A 19479-nucleotide genomic window follows, 5' to 3' on the forward strand; every position below is an offset into this window, starting at 1 on the left:
TTAGGCCAAGAGCTCTCTCGACAGGAAGTTCATCGCGGTCCATGTCGAGTTCCTTCAGGTCCTTTGCTCGCTGGTCCTCAGAGAGCGCTTGCAGGACAGTGCGGCTGTTGCTGGTCCATTTTGTCAGAGTAAACCCTCCTTTCTTACAGAGTGTGGTCAGATGTTTCACCATTGACAGAGCCTCTTCCTCAGACTCCACACTCTTAAGGCAATCGTCAACGTAAAAGTTCTCCTTCACTGTTGACACCACCTCTTCTGGGAAGTCAGCTTGACTGTCATCAGCCGTTTTCCTCAGAGCAAAGATGGCGCAGCTCGGAGAGGAGACAGCACCGAACAGATGCACAGTCATGCGGAACACTGCCACGTCTTTGGTGAGATCACCGCCAGCCCACCACAGGAAGCGCAGGCAATCTCTGTCCTCCAATGGGACTCTGACTTGGTGGTACATTGCCTGCACATCTCCCATGATAGCCACGGGATGCTGTCTAAACCTCAGAAGAACTCCAAGCAATGTACTATTGAGGTTGGGGCCTTGCAAGAGCTGCTGATTCAGTGAGGTTCCCTGGAACATTGCAGCACAGTCGAACACGACTCGCAGAGTCTTTTTCCTGGGATGACGAACACCGTGATGAGGAATGTACCAGACCTTGCCGCTGCTGCCACTCAGCTGCTTGGCAGGTACTTCCTCTGCATAGCCTTTGCTCACCATCTCAGAAATGTTGGCACTGTATTCCTCAAAGAGTTGCTTGTCTCTCAGGAACTTCCTTTTTAAGCCTGTTATTCTTTGCTTTGCCACAGTGTAGTTATTGGGCAGACACACATCTCGTTTGAAGGGCAACTTTAACTGGTAGTGGTTGTCTTGGAGAATCGCTGACTTTTCCGCAATCTCCATGAACTTCCTATCCTCTCTTGACAGCCCCAACTCTTCTGTAGGCCTCTCATTGAAGTCATGGTTATATTGATTGGTCAGCATTTCCTCCAGCCTTTGCACAGATATCCTATTGACCGATGCAGATGTTTGGTCAGCACTCTGAGTGCAATTCTCATGCACTGGACCAGAAACGACCCATCCGATCGCCGTTTTCAGTGCATACGGGCCCCTCCCACAGCTGTTTATGACTTCCCAAGGCTCCAGTATCTTGGGCACGTTGCAGCCAATCAGCAAGTAGATACCAGCCTCTACCTTGGGAACGTCGACTTTCGCCAGGTACGGCCACTGCACCAGGTCTCTGGTTGTTACGATGTGCTCAGTGCTTATGGGCATTTTCTTCTGTGTCAGAGTCTCTGGAAGTTCGTAGAACACGTCACCATTAATGCCAGACACCTCCAAGCCAACAAGTGAGTATGACGGCACCACTCGTTCTTGCCCCATTGTTTGCAGGAGGAGCTGCGTTCTTCTCCCACACAGTAAAAAAAGAACTGTTGTTTTTACGGAAAATNGTTGGCAGCAGNGGTTGCCAAAGTCTACCGTTAAATAAATAACTGTATTATTTTTTTTTACATTTTACGGTAAGATTATGGCAGCAGTGGTTGCCAAAGCCTACCGTTAAATAAATAACGGTATTATTTTTTTAACATTTTACGGTAAAATTATGGCAGCAGTGGTTGCCAAAACAGATTGGACAGATTATATTCAGGTGAGTTCAATTATAGAGTTACAATCAGACAACTGATTGGACTGATTATACTCAGGTGAGTTGAGTAACAATCAGACAACTGATTGGACTGATTATACTCAGGTGAGTCCAATTATAGAGTTGCAATCACAGACAACTGATTAGACTGATTCTACTCATTGGAGTCCAATAAACATCAACTTAATTAGATACCTAAATAAATGCCCAATTGCCAGATTGTCTAGTGCAGGCAGGTGGACCAGTCTAGTATCATCAATGCAGGGTATGCAAATCCATTCTTTATTTAAAAAAGGCCTGAAAATAACCTTAAGGAAAATGAAGGCCAAAGCTAGCGGGGCAAGCAAGCTAACAAACAAGCTAGTTAGCAAGCCACCATGCAGCCACCCTTACAACGTGACCTGCTAGCCGGGCCGCTAGCTAGCTAGCAACCAGTGAGCAGTACAATGCAACAGTCCCTGTTTAAATACATGTTCAAGTGAACCATGTGACCCGAGTGATGAAGCATTTGGCAGGTGCAGGCAGTAAGTTAATCATTGCATGACAGCCCTTAGCACTCAGGTGAGGTCAGGAATTGATTGATAGATTGATTTGGATGGGGTAGAATGACAGTTTCAAATAGACTGGGCTACTTCTAAGAGCTCAAGGGATTAGTCCCAGGTATACTTTTTCAGATTATACTAGCCTATAGGTATATTTTACACATTAAATGAGGCTAAACTGTAGGCTGTTACCGGAGAAATAATAAGTTACAGTGAATGACTGCAAAATGTGGAAACTGTTGCCATTTGCAGTCCTTAACTGTTGCACAGTTTATTCAGTTGCCAGCTTCATTGTTGTCAAATCTACAACGTGGAGGCACCTGGAGCCAAGCAGACAGGCAATATGCTTTCTGTGGAGTAATTAATATTCAATTCATTATAACCTCCATTGCTTTCTGTTGGGTAGGAGGAATGCAAAAAAAGATATTCTGAATTTTGAAGAGGTTTACCGTGTCAATTTGCCTCTCAATCGAAAACTCTGATGGCAAAGCCTCAAAGTCCAATAAGGGAAAAAATTATTGCGGTGGAGAATTTTTCGCAGGATGAACTACAACACATGCAGAGGGTTGTACTCTAAGTTAATACTCATTGATGGCTACTAATCAAATAGCGTGTTGACCTCAAACTCTGCCTGTTACAACCAGCCTATCAGTGGTTTGACAAGTTACACCTGGAACAAGTGCAATCACAAGAGATCTATTGGACTAAAAGAGGACAAAAAGCCTAACACGACCAGAAAGAGCACCTACTTTTTGTAGTATACACAATGTGAAGAAAAGCAGAACAGAGTTCTTTGTCTGTTGGTTCACAATTTGGTTCACTAACAGAGGATTGAGTTTGGTTCACTTATAGGGGACTCAACAAAAATGGCTGCTCATGTTGCCAAAACATTTGAAAATTGGGGAGGCATGTTTTTCATAACTCTCAAGGGAGTTAAACATTAACTCTCTAGCTCTCAGTCAAATAACACTCTGTAGTGTTGCTGCAACTCTTGATGTTTAGATTTTGGCTGAACACCAGTCTAACTCTGATCAATCGAACTCTGGCAAATTTGCTGTGTACATATGTGTACACCAGTGAAAAATAAAGTCATGTACCGTTTCTTGACTACTTCATCTTCACTTAACGGTATTTTCCAATATTTTCTTTTCAGTGAACAGTTCAGTATTTTCTACATATTGACACCAGTGAAAAATAAAGTTATGTACCGTTTCTTGACTACTTCATCTCACTTAACGGTATTTTCCAATATCTTCGTTTACAGAGAACAGTCCAGTATTTTCTACATATGACACCTGTCAAAAATAAAGTTATGTAGCGCTTTTTGACTAAATAGTGGCTTGCTGTATTTAGTACAGAGATAAACTGTTATACATTTTATGGTCACTGACTGTTGCAATTTGACATTTTTTTGCCGTAATTTCAACAGGCATTTTTTACAGTGCAGTGATGTGAAGCTTTCGCATGAGCTGCTCCGAACAAAAGGTGGCTGAGCTGCCAGGGTCTAAAAATGCATATGTCTGGATTACTTTGTCACCTTTAGCAGACTTGACTTGCACTGGGAGGATGGACAACAGACAGCGATCCCTTCCGGCCCCTGTATGTGCACATATCTCTGCAGATGGCTGCGACCCTATAGGCCCAGCAGGTGCTGTGGATGCACTGGCCTGGACCTGTGCTGCAAGTTTGCCATTTGTTGCATCATTTCTGTCAACATGGAGAGTAGTGGGATGTGCTTGACCACATGTCTTGCAGGTCAGGCGCTGCTCACAATTTCGGCTTATGTGCCCTGGACACAGGCAGCCAAAGCACAATCTGTTTTCCTTTAGAAAGTCGATTTTGTCTCTGTGCCTCATGCGCTTCAGCTGCTCACAGCAGTCGAGAGAGTGGCTTTGAGTACAACATGCACAAGTTGGATCTGTAGCATAGCTATGCCAGGATGAAGTGTTCCTCGAGCCTCTGGCCTGTTCGGACTCCACAGGTGCAATGGTTGTGGCGAAACTGTTTCCTTTAGCCCTTTGCTCTGTATAGGGCTTTGGCCTACTGGCAGCTCTTCCTCCATTCACTGCAGATGGTGGGTCATTAATGTTGCCATATAACGGGTCAGACAAGATGCTAACATGCCTTTCGACCACTTTGACCAAGTCATCGAATAGGGCCCTGCTGCCTGTTGCTTCCAATGTGTCATGTGCAATGGTCCTCCATCGCTCTCGGAGCCTATATGGCAGCTTGCTGACGATTGCCCGAATGTTACTTGGCATTTCCAACTCCTGCATGTAGTCTAATTCGGTCATGACATTACAGCAGCCTCTCAGGAAGAGAGAGTAGTCCTTCAGTGCAGAGACATCTTCATTTCGTATTGGAGCCCACGATAGAGCCCTTTCAATGTATGCTGTGGCGACTTTGTACTTGTTGCCAAAATGCTCCTCTAGCAGATGTTTTGCTGTTGCATATCCTTGGTCAAGCATCATGTGCAGACAACTATGAACAAGCTCCCTAGGCTGCCCCCTGGTGAACTGTTGAAAAGTAATACAAGCAGTCACTTTGGCTGGCCTTTTCCTCCACTCCTTGCTCAAATGCACGCATGAATGAAATGTACTGGAGAGGATCTCCATTAAACAGAGGGATGTCTCTTGGTGGCAGTGATGCTAGTAGTTGTTGTTTGACCAGTGCAGATGTTATTTCATTTTGCCTTTGCATTACTGAGACAATGTTTGGTGCTGGTAGGTTGTGGATTGTAGTCCTTTGCCCAGGGTGTGCCGAGTCTGCATGTTGAGGTTGGCGTATTGCTTTGGCCTTACTGTGGGCTGAGCTCCGCTTTTCTGCTGTGGCGCACCTTGTGCCTTTGGGGGCGCCGACAGCACAGGCTCATTGTGCGTGGATTTTCTTTGGGATGGATACATGAATTCATCTGCCTTTGGGTTCAACTGGTGTGATGTTTTCCTGGTATTTTTCTCCAAGTAAGAATTCATTGCATTGGATGCTTTAGCACAGCTGCCTTTGTCAGAGGACTGGAGAACTGCAAGCTTAGCAGTGGATTCGGCAATCATGGTTTCCAATTCCTGTTGCTCCCTTTTCCTCTTTATTTGCTGTTCTTCCTCTTCAAGGGCATGCTTGTCCTTTACAGCAGCCAAACGGGTGAGCAATGCTGCCTTCTCCGCCTTTGCCTTGGTTGTAGAGGATGCCGTGCTAAGCCTACCACTATTACCACTTTTCCCTGACCGTCTGCTGGGTACATTGGAGATGCTATCTTCAGGGTTAACATCATCAATACCAGTGGCAGCATCACAAGTTACATTTTCATCACACTTTGACACCCACAATTGCACTTTGGGAATAAAATCGTTATTAGCAATCATTTTGGCTTTAAACCACACATCATGTCTGTCTTTCTCTTCAACTGGCAACATACTCATTAAAGATGCATGAAAACCTTTTGCTTCGTCACACTTTTCCAACAAAGCATTAAAAACACTTTCAACCTGTTTTTTTTGTGTGTCATTTTTCATCCCTTAGCTTTGAAGCATTATTCAACACATTTCGCCTGTCATTTTGTAAATGTTCGAGTCTTTCAGCATGCGCTTTGGGAGTTAATTTGACCACTCTTTTTTGTTTGTCATTTTTCAATGTTCGATTTGTCAGACGGCTCCACGGGCCTGTTTACAGCGGTATCTTCTAGCATTATTACGGTAATCCAAAAGGTTTCGCAAAGTTTGCAACGAAGTGAACGAGTTCACACAAAGTGGAATTATTCCCGGACCAGCGTTTCCCCAACCCCAGTTGTCACCAATGCATTGGATTTTACCCCACAATGTGTGCACACAAACTGAATGGCCATTCATTCGTAGGTAGCGCTACACATACCTTTCGTCGGGCGCCTTTACTCCAAACTACCGGTAGACCTAGCAGACTTTCGGCGAAAGGTCTTCCTTCACTGTGTTGATACAAAGTTGAGATGCTGAAGAGGGCCCTCGCCCCCGGTTCCGAAGTCAAGTCAGGTCTTCCTGTACATCCATCCAATCGCACGATGAACAGCTAATCCACTGGACATTTTTGATCCGTCTCGATGGCGCGAGAGCCAGTTTTGACTTGAGATATAGAAGCTAAGCCTACCGCTTGAAGCTCCTGAAGTGTTGCTTGACTTAACACCAATCAGACGCGCTTGCTCAGCAGGTGGACATGAGTATGCATGAATAAACAATCTTGACGTCTTCTTTCTTTGTGTAATTTATTGCGTCTCACCACAGTTAAAGTGCATCCAGTAGCAGTACATTCCCCGTTAGCAAAGTCCACAATAATCCATAAACCGAAAGTTCAGAGCGACAGAAAGTTCTCATACATATGCCGAGGCGAAGTAACCCCAGTACAGTAACAGTAACAGTTGCAGTAACCCCAATACAATGCAAGCGCCACCCAGTGGCCGATTACGGCATGACATGAAACAAAAAGAAAACAGAAGGAAAACTGGCTCTTACAGTCTCGTTACATTATCTTCAAGGTGAATAGTAATGTTAATGTAGATCTAATAGGCACAGAAACATATTCTAAAAACACACACATGCACATAGTCAAACACCCACACACACCAAGCAAAATCACACACTTCATTAAGCAATATGACTCGAGTGGGAGTGCCGGTTGTTCCGGAATAGCCTACCCTCACGGGTGTAATTACCTACGGCACTCTCTCAGCCTGCGGCGAATCACATTATATTAATAGTGTAATAAATTTGTAAGCTGCCACAAGAGGGCGCTAAAATGACAGTATGCTAATTAAGCTGCCACCACCTTTAATTATAACCCGGTATGGTCCGGTATGGAACAACCATGCACAAAAGGATTCAAGAAATAACAAATCTTTATTATTAATGCAAATTCATTAAAATAACTGAGCAACCATAGGCCATCTCCCCTACACAGAGTTTACCCGCCCCACACAACAGGAAGTCTGAGTAAGCCACACAGGTCAAGTGATACACTAGGCTACAATACCCACAGCATGCTTAGACCCATAACCCAATCCCCGCAATAAATAGCTAGATAAATACGTGCAATAAATAGAGGCTATAAATAAGCTACATCACAACAAAATAGTCACGACAATTCATCACAGCAACTCAGTGGAAAATTCATCACAGCAATTCATCACAGCAAGTCAGGCCTTCAGTAATTCATCACAGCACTATAAAGCAATTCATCACGGCAAGTAAATTAGTCCATTTAAAATCCTCAAGACACGGCACCCGTCGGAATCATCATCAAATCCTCTACCACTAATAAGACAGTTACACGCGTGAGAAGACAAACTTTCGTTGGTGACCGGGTTACACTTATTAGAGCGATGGCACCCACGCGCTCACACACGCACCAGCAAACACGCACGCACAGAATGAAGGAATAATGTTTAAAAGCGGACTTCTCTGTCCGTGGGCAGCGAGACCCCGTTGTCTCGCTGCGGAGCGAGACCTCACTTCATTCAGTCAGTCAGTCCCTTGGATCATAAGCTCGAGTCTTGGATCAGGAACGAGCAGTCCATCAAGTTGGCTATTTAGCCGGGTTTGAAGTGGCCTTGGCAGTGAGGCAACCCGCTGGGTCCGGCTATACTGTACTGTCGTGGCCCTGGCTATCTAAGCATTTCCCCCCACTATCTTACTCCGGGTCACTAAGTGGTCCCCGGTGTCTTCAGCGCCGGCGGTCCTAAACAACCGCGAACGCCACAAAACGTTCCCCACACTTGGACCCAGCAGCCCCAACTGCTTCTGTCTCTCGGCCTCTCGCGAATGCGCCCCAAGACCGCCATGGCTTTCTTGGCACGCCAAGTAATCAGGCTCATTGTCAACAGGTGAGTGGGGCAGTGCGATAATTGGGGAAGCGAGCGCAGCCATGTCCATTACTCGCACCCATTAGTTCACATCACAATATTGCGGCAGATGTAGCAAGCCTACTTTGACAATTTGGGCTGAAGCCCACACCCGACTACGCCAGCCCTGAGGGCTATTCCCCCCAGAGCAAAAGTTAAGTTAACTTGGAGAATAGTGAAGATACACTTTAAGTAAGGCACACTGGTTCACAGATACTCAGAGGCAAGAGAAGTATGCTTCCCCGACAAAATGGATATTTATTTCACACAAAAGGTCCACAGTACATCACTATCACAACCCCACAACACAGTTGACCCCTCTTCCCCCACACACACACACATGCATACACACCCACACACACTCCCAGTACACGGGCAACACTGCCCCAATGCTCACGGGCCCTAGGGCCTGATCCACGACCGTGGAGAGAGGAACGAGAGCTAAGCGGTAGGGGGGAGTAGCGGAGCAGGCCCCGCCCCAAACGGTACACGTTGGCGAAAGAAAAGACAGAAACTCAAAACACACAATAAAAAGAAAGTAAATCACACCAAAGAAATAAATCAAAAGAAATTAAATAAATGGAATCACACAATTACTACACTAAGATAGATAATCAAACTCAAATCACCCATGTGCTCACAGCAAAGGAAAAGTGCAGAATTCCACCACCTGGGACGCCAACAGCACACGCTGGGATGAGGGGTCGGTCTCCTGTCCCAAAAGAGAGAGAGAAAGAGGAGCGAGAGAGAAGAGGAGAGAGAGAGAGGACAGTGATACACTTATTCACTGTCAGTAATGCACACAAACTCCTGCCACTAGTATTGTGGCAAGGTTTAACTGTTAATACTGTCCGATAGAAAAAGAGAGAGAGGAGAAGAGACAGTGATACAATTATTCACAGTAAGTAATGCGCACAAACTCCTGCCACTAGTATTGTGGCAATGCTTAAATGTAAATACTAAATGTGGGGGGACAATGCAGACTGGACCCCACCAAGTACCATGCGATAGCCCAACCCACAAAGGGGAACAAATAGTACACTCCAAATCACGCTCCCTTATGTTACAATAAGATTGGCAGAAGGCACGTTCTGGGAGACGGAGTTATCAGTGCTTTCGAGTATTTGATATACACATGGACCACATAAATAAACAACATGGACAAGAGGCACTCCGAAACGCAGTCACAGATGTGCGTTCCCTTATCAAAGGTAGCGAGAGCCCGCCGGGTTGACGAATCCCGAGCGTGAGCCGGATCGAAACAAAACAGCAGCCACCGAAGCCGTGGGAGGTCGAGGGACAGAATCTCCAAGTAGCCGCAGATCTGTTAAGTTAATAACAAAACCACACTAAGTTATCCGGTTCACTAATGCCCCATGATAGCAGCAAGGCGAGGAAGGGATACATACCGTTAGGCTGGAGATGGTTCTACAAGGCCACTATCCATTGTGAGCTCCGAACACAAACGCGCCACATTCCGCTGCTGTTCCAAAACCAAAGGAGAGGAATTAGACAAGGGCTACACCATGCAATCTAAGCAACCCACCGAGTCCTACGGTAACTTACCTAGCATCCAAAGACAATGCCACAAAGCTAGCCACCCCACGAGTCAGCTGGCAGCTTCCCACAGGGCAACGCAACCCCTCTGGCAACCGAGGCACCAACGCACCGTTTGGATACACTGCAGAGCAAGCGAATTACGCAGTCAGAAAAAGGTCATCAAAGCAGCCAAAACTACCAGATAGGCACAAACGCACTCACCACGCGATAGCCTTCGGCCTTCCACGCCAAATCCCACGACGAAGCAAGGACTGTTCTCCCCAAATGAAACCAGGCATGTGCCAACATCCAGGCCAAGCCCCTTAAATACCGCCCATAATAATCAGTGCGCACCTATTCCCTAAACTTCGGTATCCGTGTGATTGCGCATCCCATCACAATCTACCCCCCCCTTTTCAATCGTCGCCCCGACGATTATCACTTAACTGGAGGACCCAGAGGACATCCCGGCCGCCCCCAGCCTGGGGTCCGAGGACTCCTCCTCTAGTACCACCGAACGAGGGAGACGATGGGGGTTGGAATGGAGTCCAGCGGTAGAACGCTCCGAGCGACGCAGTGCAGGAGGGCTCACGCTGGCCTCTCTACTTGGCGGGGGAGAACCCACTTCCTCCACTTCCAGTCCTACGAGTGGGACCACCTCATCCGGTTCCGGGGGTAATGGTGGTGTACAGGCCGCGGATGGTCCTTCAGCTGACCCAACCACGGGAGTCCCTGGGGCTGGGGCTGCGGCTGGGGCAACCGGAACTATCAGACACAGTTCCTGTTCCTCCTGGGAATCATCCTGAGCTACAGGGGTCGGTGCGCAGGCTACCAAGGGGGTTTGGGGGACTACATGTGGCCCCACTTGGGGTTTGAGCATGTCTCGATGGACATTCCGGACCCTCTGTAGGTCATTGGTGGGTGCGATGGTATACACCACTCCACCAGCCTCGGGTGCCTTAATGACCTGGTAGAGGACAGAGCACCATACATCCTGAATCTTGTGACGCCCCCGGAACCCCTGATCCCGAAGATACACCACTTGGCCAACTTGCAGGGGCATCTCCCGCACTCGTCCATCATGCCTCTCTTTACGTCTGGCTGCTGCTGCCTGCAGCCGCGCCCTGGCGCCGTCGAAGGCCACTTCGAGTCTGGCCTGGTGCTCGACCATCCAATCTTGCACCCTCCCTGGTTCGGGCTCCCGGACCCGACCCAAGAGGAAATCAACGGGGAGTCTGGGCTCCTGCCCAAACATGAGAAGAAAGGGGGATTCCCCCGTGCTCTGGTGCGGGGTGGAATTATAACAAAAGAGCACCTGCGGCAGGCAGGAGGCCCAGTCTCGCTTCCTGGATGGGGGTAGTGTGCGGAGGAGGTCATGAAGGGTTCGATTAAACCTCTCACACTGCCCATTCCCGGCAGGGTGATAAGGAGTGGTGCGAGATTTCGAGACGCCGTACAGGCCACATAGCTGTTGGATCAGTAAGCCCTCAAAGCTCTTCCCCTGATCCGAGTGGATGCGACTCGGTACCCCAAATCTGTAGAACCACTCGTTTAGGAGCACCTGGGCCACCGTAGTGGCTCGCTGGTCCCGAGTGGGAACTGCCTGCGTGAACTTACTGAAGACGTCCGTCATCACGAGCACATTCTCCACTCCATTGCGAGAAGGCTCGAGCACGGTAAAATCTATGGCCAGGATCTCATTTGGCCTAGACGCCAACAAGTGGCCCATGTAACCATGGGGGCCTGATCCGGAGCCCTTGGCTTCCTGACACCGTTTGCAGTTCTTACACCACTCCTTGATGTCTGCAGTCATCCCTGGCCAGTAGCAACGCAGCCTAACCAGTTCAGCCGTCCTTTCCATGCCCTGGTGGCCATGGTCCTGGTGCAAGTTGGTAAGAACATCATCTTTAAGGACTATGGGTAAGAGGACTTGGAGGATTTCTTCACCCCCTGCTGGACGCCAGGCCCGACGATGTAAAACTCCCCCATTCTCCTGTAGGCGGTCCCATTCCCGCAGTAGTTGTCGCGCCTTTTGAGACAGCTGACGCCTTTTGTCCGGTGGCGGTGGGGCCCGCTTCCTCCAGCACTCCAGCACTTCCTTCAACACCGGGTCGGCCTCCTGCATCACTTGCATATCAACAGAAGGCAGGGCAGGCAAAGCAGAGATCATGGATTGAGTCCCCGCTACCATAGGTTGGGGTTGCGGAGCCTCTTGCAGGGCAGCTGGTAAGGCACTACCTGGGAGGATTCGATCGGCCAACTCCTGGCTGCTCATGAACTGCCTCGACAATGCATCCGCATTCCGGTTGCTGCGACCAGAGCGATATTTTATCTCAAAATTGAACACCGCCAGTTGGGCGGCCCACCGATGTTCTGTTGCCCCCAACTTGGCCGACTGCAGATAACTCAGCGGATTATTGTCAGTATAGACCATGCACCGCTGACCCAACAGATATTCCCGAAACTTTTCCGTCATCGCCCACTTTAACGCCAGAAATTCCAATTTCATGGAGCTATAATTCTCCATGTTGCGCTCCGTGGGACGGAGACCTCTGCTAGCATAGGCTATGGGTCTCACACAGCCGTCCTGTTCCTGAGAGAGGACGGCTCCCAATCCCCCATAGCTAGCATCGGTCTCCAAGATGAACGGACGAGAAAAGTCGGCGTAGGCCAGCACTGGAGAGGAGATCAATCTGGCTTTTAACTGTTCAAAGCTGTCCTCGCACTCGGCAGTCCACGCAGTCTCCATGTCGCTCCCGGACCCTCGTTTGGATTTGGTGCCGGCCAGACTAGCTACCAGCTTATGCAGAGGGCTAGCCAATGTGGCAAAGCCCTCTACGAAGCGCCGGTAGTAGCTGGCGAAACCCAAGAAAGAGCGCAGTTCGGACACACCCTTTGGTCGCGGCCACTTAGCCACCGCCTCCACCTTGGCCGGGTCAGTGGACACTCCCTTGTCGGAGATGATATGCCCCAAGTATCCCACTTCCCGGCGGAAGAAGGCGCACTTTTCCAACTTCGCCTTCAGCCCTTCGCGCTGAAGGCGGCTTAGGACGACTTCAAGGCGTTGCAGATGTTGCGAGGTGGAGGCCGAAAAGACCACAATGTCATCCAAGTACAAGAGCAACGACTGACCCTGCTGATCGCCGAACATTCGCTGCATCAGCCGTTGAAAAGTACTTGGAGCATTGCATAATCCAAAGGGCATACGATTCCATTCAAACAAGCCAAATGGAGTGCAAAAGGCTGTCTTTGGTTTGTCTTGCTCCGACACCGGGACCTGGTTATACCCACTAGCCAGGTCTAGTGTGGAAAACCAGCAGGCTCCAGACAGGGTGTCGAGGCTCTCCTCAATCCTTGGAAGGGGAAAGGCGTCCTTCCTGGTCTTACTATTCAGGAGCCGGTAATCCACGCACATGCGTAATGTCCCGTCCTTCTTCTTTGCCAAGACGATAGGGGAGGCATAAGGACTGCAACTCTCCCTAATTACCTGGTCCTGCAACAATTGGTTGATATGAGCCTTGACAGTCTCATACTCTGACGGCGGGATGCGACGGTAACGTTGTCGAACCGGCACATCATCGAGCAACGGGATATCGTGGGCCAGCAGGTTGGTACAACCCAAGTCGCTATCATTAGCAGCAAAGACAGAGCTATACCGCTGGAGCAACGCCCGAGCCTGGGGCTGCTCTTCCTCCGGCAAAGCGCCCAAGTCCAGAGTCTGGAGTTTATCCTGTGGAGAGCTGGATGCCGACTGGGCAGAGACCGTAGCTACATGGGGCCGGACTTCCGTAATGCCAGCCGGAAAACTGACAACTTGGGTGGTCGTGACCGATCCCAAGCTGGTACGGGGATGGAGAAGAATGGTAGTAGTCCCTACGTTAACCACTGGTACCACAGTGGTGCCCCGAGTAACTGGCACAAGACAGGGGGAGTCTAACAGTCCAGCCGGGAGCCCAGACGAAATGGGCTCAAAAAGGGTGGCAGAGTTAGCAGCCGAGACGGGGCAAGTGCAAGTAATAAGTTTCATGACACCGCCAGGGATGCGGACTACTTGGGACCCGTGAACCCGGGCCGTCCCCATCACTGATTCCAAAGGTTGAACCGCCGCTTGATGACAACGTTGCAGGGCCTCGAATATGGGACCAGGGGCCCGCACGACAGGAGGAGAAGCGAACAAATCTGGCCCATGGACCCCAAAGAGCTCCTGGTAACAGCGGCTGATAACATTCATGCCCAACACTCCGGGCACGGTAGGGGGCGGACCTGGGGGGTCTCGTACTACCAGGATGCCACAACGAGGGATGGTCTTGCCACACAGAATGACATCCAGCTCCAAGTAGCCAACATATGGTATGGCAAGACCATTAGCCGCACGCAGCTGTAACCAGTGGCAGGACTGCAGTCGATCCTGGCCCCAAGGTTCGAATTGCTGGCGAAAGAAGTTCTCGGTCACTGTAGATACCATAGACCCTGTGTCCAAGAGACAGGGGACGGTGACTCCCCCTATCAAAACATCAATGTTGGGGCAAGAGGACATCAATTGGGATATGGGTGCAGGGGTAGAGCCAGTAGGAAACCCACCTGAGCTGTGACTCAGCAACCCAGTGGGCTCCCGTTTCCCGGCGCCGCACGATGAGATGATCCAGATCCAGAAGCAGTGGGTCCCGAGGATGAGTGTGGTCGCGAGCGAGCTGGAACCCGCTCATTATCACAATCCTGTGCAAAATGACCTGTCCGCTGGCAACGGCGGCAAACGATAGGCCCACTAAGAGGGGTTCGGCGTGGTCCACGGGAAGGTTGCAGCGCAGCCACAGTTTGAGTGAGTTGATTCAGCTGTTCCTGCTGTCGTTTCATCATGGTCTTCAATTCTGCCAACTCTGTGCTTTGTGCCGCCACTGGAGAAGGTGGCTGGGGACTGCCTCTGACCGCATATTGGAGGCCATAGGCAGAGGGAAGAGAGAAACTACGGGCCCTGGCCCCCCCAGGTAAACCCTCCCGTTCCCACCGTAAGGCCTCCTCCCGCACCTTCAGCAAAGTAGCCGTAGGCTGCTGACGAACAAATTGTTTCAGTTCCCTGCGGAGGGCGCAATTTGGTCACGAAGCAGAACTTCCGAATTAAGTAATCCTTCCCCTGGAGCACTCTGCTTCACTTCCTCCATCAGTGCAAGCAGGGCCAAGGAATATTCATGCAATGTCTCTCCCTCCTGTTGTTGTCTGGAAAAGAACTGTTGCTGCAAAGTTACATAGGACTGGGTGGGGCCATAAATTTCATCCAAAATCTTAAAGATTGCCTCTGCATCTCCCCGTTCTGCACTGGGGCGATACTTAATTTCCTCTTTTGCTTTTCCCTCCAAATGATCATAAATAAAGAAGGCTTGGTCAGCAGTAGATAAGCGGCGCGCTCGCATACAGGCTTTAACCTCCTCTTTCCATTCACGTATCTCTAACCCCGCCCTACCGCTAAACATGGGGCACTTCCGTTCGCGTGGGACAACTACCAACCGTTCTCTTGCACTGGGCTCATTCCCTGTTGCTGAACTACCTGCCACTGCGGCAGGGAGAGCTGCTGTGTTTAACTGAACCTGAGGATTCGCCTGCTCCTGGCGCAACCGTTCGTTATCAGCTCTAAGCTGAGCGACCATTTCTTGTAGTTGCCTCATTTCCTCCTCCATTTTGACCAAAGTTTTTTTTTTTTTTTTTTAAAGAAACAAAAAGACAAGTCCTACCTGAAGGGGAGGTACCGAACAGTCCTTGGTAACAGTGGCTGCTGTTTTGTTTCCGCGCTACACGTGCCTCAACCAACACAAAAGCACACATAGAGTTAATGAAAATGACAATCAAACAAAACAAAAAAAATACAGAGAGCACACTCCTCAAGCCTCACTGAGTGATCGTACTGCCGCCTACGTCAAGATGTAGCAGGCCTACTTTGACAATTTGGGCTGAAGCCCACAACCGACTACGCCAGCCCTGAGGGCTATTCCCCAAGAGCAAAAGTTAAGTTAACTTGGAGAATAATGAAGATAGACTTCGAGTAAGGCACACTGGTTCACAGATACTCAGAGGCAAGAGAAGTATGCTTCCCCGACAAAATGGATATTTATTTCACACAAAGGTCCACAGTACATCACTATCACAACCCCACAACACAGTTGACCCCTCTTCCCCCACACACACACACATGCATACACACCCACACACACTCCCAGTACACGGGCAACACTGCCCCAATGCTCACGGGCCCTAGGGCCTGGTCCACGACCGTGGAGAGAGGTAACGAGAGCTAAGCGGTAGGGGGGAGTAGCGGAGCAGGCCCCGCCCCAAACGGTACACGTTGGCGAAAGAAAAGACAGAAACTCAAAACACACAATAAAAAGAAAGTAAATCACACCAAAGAAATAAATCAAAAGAAATTAAATAAATGGAATCACACAATTACTACACTAAGATAGATAATCAAACTCAAATCACCCATGTGCTCACAGCAAAGGAAAAGTGCAGAATTCCACCACCTGGGACGCCAACAGCACACGCTGGGATGAGGGGTCGGTCTCCTGTCCCAAAAGAGAGAGAGAAAGAGGAGCGAGAGAGAAGAGGAGAGAGAGAGAGGACAATGGTACAATTATTCACTGTCAGTAATGCACACAAACTCCTGCCACTAGTATTGTGGCAATGCTTAAATGTTAATACTGTCAGAGAGAGAGAGAGAGAGAGGAGACGAGACAGTGATACAATTATTCACAGTAAGTAATGCGCACAAACTCCTGCCACTAGTATTGTGGCAATGCTTAAATGTAAATACTAAATGTGGGGGGACAATGCAGACTGGACCCCACCAAGTACCATGCGATAGCCCAACCCACAAAGGGGAACAAATAGTACACTCCAAATCACGCTCCCTTATGTTACAATAAGATTGGCAGAAGGCACGTTCTGGGAGACGGAGTTATCAGTGCTTTCGAGTATTTGATATACACATGGACCACATAAATAAACAACATGGACAAGAGGCACTCCGAAACGCAGTCACAGATGTGCGTTCCCTTATCAAAGGTAGCGAGAGCCCGCCGGGTTGACGAATCCCGAGCGTGAGCCGGATCTAAACAAAACAGCAGCCACCGAAGCCGTGGGAGGTCGAGGGACAGAATCTCCAAGTAGCCGCAGATCTGTTAAGTTAATAACAAAACCACACTAAGTTATCCGGTTCACTAATGCCCCATGATAGCAGCAAGGCGAGGAAGGGATACATACCGTTAGGCTGGAGATGGTTCTACAAGGCCACTATCCATTGTGAGCTCCGAACACAAACGCGCCACATTCCGCTGCTGTTCCAAAACCAAAGGAGAGGAATTAGACAAGGGCTACACCATGCAATCTAAGCAACCCACCGAGTCCTACGGTAACTTACCTAGCATCCAGAGACAATGCCACAAAGCTAGCCACCCCACGAGTCAGCTGGCAGCTTCCCACAGGGCAACGCAACCCCTCTGGCAACCGAGGCACCAACGCACCGTTTGGATACACTGCAGAGCAAGCGAATTACGCAGTCAGAAAAAGGTCATCAAAGCAGCCAAAACTCCCAGATAGGCACAACGCACTCACCACGCGATAGCCTTCGGCCTTCCACGCCAAATCCCACGACGAAACAAGGACTGTTCTCCCCGAATGAAACCAGGCATGTGCCAACCTCCAGGCCAAGCCCCTTAAATACCGCCCATAATAATCAGTGCGTACCTATTCCCAGCTTCGGTATCCGTGTGATTGCGCATCCCATCACACTAAGGGGAGGCTCATTGAGATGGCGATTGAGCCCTGCCCACAGCCCAGCATAGCTGCTAATGCCATACATTTCCCCTTTCACTGTTCTTATCGAACCATACAATACTCTAAGCATATGGCCCAAATCAGCCTTTGCTATTGTTTTGAGATCCGCTGTATACTTTGCTCTTGCAGCCAACTCGTAAAGCACTTCACTGCCCACGAAATTTGTTTAACGGTATTCCCTTCGTGTTGGCTCTTTTCTATTGAGTCCAATTCTTGCGGGGTTAATTTGACAGCTCTTGTTGCGATGTTCGGCGTAACCTCCATGTTTGCCCTTTCCTCTCTCTCTCCCTCATCTGCAGCGGCGTGGAACAGGGGGGGAAAACCCCGACTCATTCTCAGGGCCCAGCCCATCTGGGGGGCCCACCGGGGGGCCCCTATGGAAAATGTTCTTCTTGTTTTGCTTTTTTAAACATTATTTTTAAAATAATGTCAATACATGTTGGTAATTTATGCAATTCCAATGTTCTCTGGAAATACATCTGTTAAATTGGATATCCTAGCCTGCAAATAGGCTACAATATATATCAAACACCCCCATAATCAGTACGCATTGGTTTAGTCCGCCCTCTCGCGGACTTTTGATTGCACAATATGCGTAATCAACACTCACTCACTTCATTATAGGCATTAAACGCAGCAGCCGGTTAGCAATGAAAGATGTCTAAAACACCAGGCTTTCACAAAAAGAATAGAAAGGCAAGAGAGACAGGGGAAACCAGACGAAGCAACTGCTGCTGATTTCTTGCAAGAAAGGTGAGCCCAAATGTCAAAATTACCGCCTACAGTATACTGGTTATCTCATTCCCATTCCGTGTGGCCTACTGTGATAGCCGGAGTCAGATTAAAAAATATATATATCATTTTTTGGCTATAATTGTGATAGTCTATTGAACCCATATTTGTCTTTGATATATTCATAACAAGTCACAAGACCAACATAGGGTCGATGTTGGTTCAAATATCCAAATAGCAAAGCTAATTTGTAAAATGAATCAAGAAAATGTCACAAACGTGAAGATGCCCCCTGTCACAGCAGATGCAAATTGTGCGAACTTGAGAGAAGGTGAGCCTATTTTAGCTAGCCTAATATCCAAATGTTGAGGAAAAGCAGTTTCTCAATCGGGTTCATCACATTTGCAGATTGATTATGTCCTCGTAACGATATTAATCAACGTCACGTTCATCAGTTGCCAATGTCAAGGTGGCGGTGCGAGCTGTCAGTCCTGAACCGTCATTCTGCTTTCATTTTGCGGTCTCAACACTCTCAATAGGAAATCTCTGGTTACTTTCCCTGGCCATCTGGACAACGTCCGTTGTAGCTGAAGTGTGGTAAATTAATGGCGAGATTTTGACGGGGCACCAGTCTGCGTTTTGAATGCTGCTGACGCCATTCTAATCTGCGCAAAGCGCAAGACAAAAGATAGGCAGAGTAGCCTACCTACCTCCGTGCTGAGCAGGTAGCCTATCTGCATTGAGTGCTCATGACAATTACCCTATTTAAGGTAGGCTACTGTGAAATAGTTACTGGCCAATTTAAATCTGAAACTATAGCCTATGCAGTAGCCTAATAAATAATGATTTCTATGTGACTAGGTTCGGGGTGCCCTGACTTTAGAAGGTTGAGAATAACGGCATCAAATCCAAACAGCGATACTTTTGTTCCAGCCTATTTTGAGCGACATTCCATAGTAAGCTTCTGCCAGTTATTCTATGCGTTTACATGAGACACTTAAGTCCGATTTAACTCACTTTAAATCTTAATTCCACTCTAAAAATATCATGTAAACAGTTACCGAACAGGATTTAAGTTTATTCCGATTAAAGTGGGTGGTTTAATCCTCTTTTGAATCCGATTAAACACGTTCCTCTGTCATGTAACCTTTTATTCGGAATTACAATAAATCCAGTCGTTCCACGCATGCTCGTTGACCACATGATGGCGCCAAGAGACCGTGCTCTTTGCCAGAGAGAAAAACATGGCGGCACTTCCTGTTAATTTTCAAATGAAAGTTTTGCTTAATTTAAAGTCCCTAAGCGACTATAAATGTTGTGGCTTCCATATATTGATGTAAAAGTGCCC

At 48.5% G+C, this 19479-nt stretch overlaps 2 long non-coding RNA genes across 2 annotated transcripts; both read right to left on the minus strand.

The window, feature by feature from the left end:
• Positions 1 to 9241: 9241 nt before the first annotated feature.
• Positions 9242 to 9871, minus strand: LOC134442242 (uncharacterized). Its single transcript, XR_010033345.1, has 4 exons — positions 9798 to 9871; positions 9603 to 9717; positions 9446 to 9519; positions 9242 to 9360 (listed from the first exon to the last, which is right to left on the minus strand). It is a non-coding gene; the product is annotated as an uncharacterized LOC134442242 (long non-coding RNA).
• Positions 9872 to 16673: 6802 nt separating this feature from the next.
• Positions 16674 to 17286, minus strand: LOC134442241 (uncharacterized). Its single transcript, XR_010033344.1, has 3 exons — positions 17178 to 17286; positions 16827 to 17098; positions 16674 to 16741 (listed from the first exon to the last, which is right to left on the minus strand). It is a non-coding gene; the product is annotated as an uncharacterized LOC134442241 (long non-coding RNA).
• Positions 17287 to 19479: the final 2193 nt, after the last annotated feature.

The sequence above is a fragment of the Engraulis encrasicolus genome, unplaced genomic scaffold (assembly GCF_034702125.1).
Source record: "Engraulis encrasicolus isolate BLACKSEA-1 unplaced genomic scaffold, IST_EnEncr_1.0 scaffold_132_np1212, whole genome shotgun sequence".
In the NCBI taxonomy this organism is placed as follows: Eukaryota; Metazoa; Chordata; class Actinopteri; order Clupeiformes; family Engraulidae; genus Engraulis; species Engraulis encrasicolus.